Source organism: Pinus tabuliformis, chromosome 5_1 (assembly GCF_031772625.1).
Source record: "Pinus tabuliformis cultivar Carrire ecotype Pingquan chromosome 5_1, CPIR1, whole genome shotgun sequence".
Taxonomy (NCBI): Eukaryota; Viridiplantae; Streptophyta; class Pinopsida; order Pinales; family Pinaceae; genus Pinus; species Pinus tabuliformis.
In genome coordinates, this window is record NC_142305.1 from 15,168,350 (window position 1) to 15,171,865 (window position 3,516).

General features: G+C 40.3%; 1 pseudogene; it reads right to left on the reverse strand.

Moving 5' to 3' along the window:
• Window positions 1-1,633: 1,633 nt before the first annotated feature.
• LOC149163303 (uncharacterized) lies at window positions 1,634-3,285 on the reverse strand (annotated as a pseudogene).
• Between the last annotated feature and the right edge of the window lie 231 nt (window positions 3,286-3,516).

Below are 3,516 nucleotides of genomic sequence, written 5' to 3' on the forward strand. Positions count from 1 at the left end.
AAAAAATACAATGCACCTCCATATGACACAACAGGGGAAGGCACCCACAGATCAGAATGAATGTAGTCTAAAACATCTTTACTATTATGATTTCTAGCTTTAAATCTCTATTTACACTGTGTTCCATACACATAATGTTTACAGAAATCTAAATTCAACGATTTCAGACCGGGAAGAGATTTACGTTTCATCAGTATATGAAGACCTTTCTCGCTCATATGACCCAATTTTTTATGCCACAGACGAGTACCTGCTTCTTCCTTTTCTGATGCAACCGCTGCTTCATTGACCTGAGTACTTCCTTTTAACCTGTAAAGATTTCCGACCTTTTCTGCCTTCATAACCACAAGGGCTCCTTTAAAGACTTTCAAGACGCCATCCTGACCTGTAAACTTATAACCATCTGAATCCAACACTCCCAAAGAGATTAAATTTTTCTTCAAATCAGGTACATGTCTAACACTAGTTAATGTCCTAACTGTGTTATCATACATCTTAATCTTGATATCCCCCATCCCAACAGTCTGACATGACACATTGTTACCCATAAACACAGAACTACCGTTTACATTTTTATACGAAGTAAACCAATTTCTATGTGGGCACATGTGATGCAAAGCACCAGAGTCTAACAGCCAGCTATCAAAACTCTGAGAGACATTACATTTAGGTGAAGTTTCATCTATCATACATAATTCTTCAGCAGATAAAACTTCGTCTATCATACCTAAATCGACCTGATTCGCTTCGTTCTTCGGGTTTTTGGATTCCTTTCGTTTCCAACAGTCCTTCTTCAAGTGTCCAACTTTACTGCAGTTCCAACATTTTGCCTTACACTTCTTTCCCTTCGATTTCGATCTGGAAGACCCCCTCGATTTTTCTCCTCTTTCCTTGGAGCGTCCTCTAGTGACCATGGCTTCTGACGCAGCTGTTTCAGTGCTGGATTTCCTTCGTACTTATTCAGACAGGAGAGCTCCCACGACTGATTCAAACTTCAAAGAATCAGCAGAGCTGAAGCTGATTGAAGTTATGAAGTGATCCCACGATTCAGGCAGAGAACATAGCAAGGTTATGGCTTTATCTTCTTCCTGTATTTTCACTTCCATATCTGTTAATTGACATATTAGTGTATTAAAAACATTCAAATGTTCTACAACATTTGAACCTTCTTTCATTCAAAGAATGTATAACTGTCTTTTCAGATAAATTCTGTTGGTTAATGATTTTGTCATATAGAGATTTTCAAGTTTTTCCCACAATCCTAACGCCGTAGTCTCTTCAACAATATTGAAGAGAACTTCATTCGGTAGGCATAACCGGATGGTACTGAGAGCTCGGGCATCCAAGTCCTCCCAGTCTGAAGTAGTCATGGTTGCAGGTTTCTTAGTTGCCCCATCCAATGCCTTGTGCAACCCTTGTTGCACAAGCAGATCCCTAACCTTCAGTTTCCAAAGAGAAAAATTGCTCTTTCCGGTGAATTTCTCCACCTCGAATTTCGCATTTGACATCTTGGCCATTTTTCCTCCTTCCTAGGGTCTAGGGTTTTTGTCGGTCTTTCACCCAGCTTTGACCAGCACCTGCTCTTTCAGTTGGCTCTGGCTTCTTCAATACGCAGCACACAGTGTCTCAGCAATCAGGCAGATTCACCAGCGTTTTCTTCTGGGCAGCGGTCAGACTTCCTCGATCTCTGGTATGCAACAGCACCATAGTTTCGGCTATCTCTGCTCCAGCACGCAGACAGCACACCGCTCTGGTCTTTATACGTAGAACTTCCTCTGCAGACTGTTCTAGTCTTTATACGCAGGAGAAACACACGTTCTTCACGCAGACAGCATCAACTTCTACACGCAGTGTCTTCACACGTTCTTCACGCAGACAGCATCAACTCTTCATGTAGGTTCTTCACATGGTCTTCACGCAGACAGCATCAACTCTTCACGCAGTATTTTCACACGGTCTTCACGCAGACAGCATCAACTTCTACACGCAGGGTCTTCACACGGTCTTCACGCAGACATCATCAACTTCTACACGCAGGGTCTTCACATGGTCTTCACGCAGACAGGCTCTTTCACGGAAAAAAAAAAAAACGCCTCACAACTGATACAGCTTCACGCCCAATCGCTCGGCCCTCGGAGCTCTGATACCACTTGTTGTACAAATAACAGAAATAACGAAGAAAAACAAGAAACTCAACAGAATAACCAAGACAAGAAACTGAATAAGAAATTGAATTGGATTGGAATTTTTTATTCAACAATGATTCTCCACACATTACATTTCATGGGCATTTGATAGTTTTATATCATAGACCGTCGTTACATAACTAATATTTCGGTATAAAACTGTCTAGTTACATTTTACCCAAAGTTACTAATTTGTTGTCAAACTAACATCATCTAGAAAAGCTAGATGCATAGTCTAGATATGGTAAAATGATCAGTTAACTCTACAAGCTTCGCTATCCATGTCTTTCTACCTTGGGAAAAATATACAACATCAGATGCATATCAAGCCTGGGGTTAGATGTGTCTGTGTTATAACTTCAAGCCATTTCAATATTGTGGTAGATATGTAAAGAATTCGCTCTCTAGATAGTCAGAGTCAACTCCAAAGTGGATTTCATAAACAATAGTGGAAAAAAAAGTGGATGACATATATACATACTTGAATGAAGTCTTTCATGATAAAATTAGGAACTATGGTGATTGGGGATTTGTATACAGTGAGTCTAGTCAAAGTCCTCAAAATAGCAGGAGACTGTGGAAGCAGAAGATCTGAAATCTTGGACATATTAAGTAGCTCTATGTTGTCTTCCAGCTGCCTACAGATAGCTGAGCTTGCGATCACCACCTTATCCACAGCCTCGGGGTAGAGATAGGCCAAAGTGTAAGCCACAAAACCACCATAACTGGTCCCAACCACACTGATTTTGTTCACACCGAATCTCTTCAGCATTTTCATGAGAGATTCTGCCTAAAAAATCTCTGATCTCTCAGAGCTTTTGGTTGTCGAACCTCCGAAGAAAACCAGGTCTGGAACATAGACATTGAAGCTCTGTGTAAAAGGCTTTATCTATGGGTACCATTGCCACATTACATTGGTCCCAAAGCCATGTATGAGAATGACATTTTGCTTTTTGGCATCCCACTTCTTTGGAGTCCAACAGTGCATGGTTGTTTTATCATCCACGTCCAAGAGCTTGGATTCCAGACCTACATAAACAAAGGCCTTCTGTAGCATTCTATCATAGAATGATACTAGATTGAAACAGTGGCTTGCCATAACCAAATTCTCTAGAGGCTATGCGGGTGCTTGTGAATAAACTGTAGATGATATACAGAGCTATATCCTCAATAATCCAATTGAATATTGTCAATCCCAGCGGTTGTCTAATAGAAATGAAATCCTTGATACTCATAATTTTTTACATATGTGTGTTACACCATTCTAATTTGAATCTGAAAAAGAGTCCTAGGATGTTTTAATATTGGGACAGCTATTTCTGCATTAGCT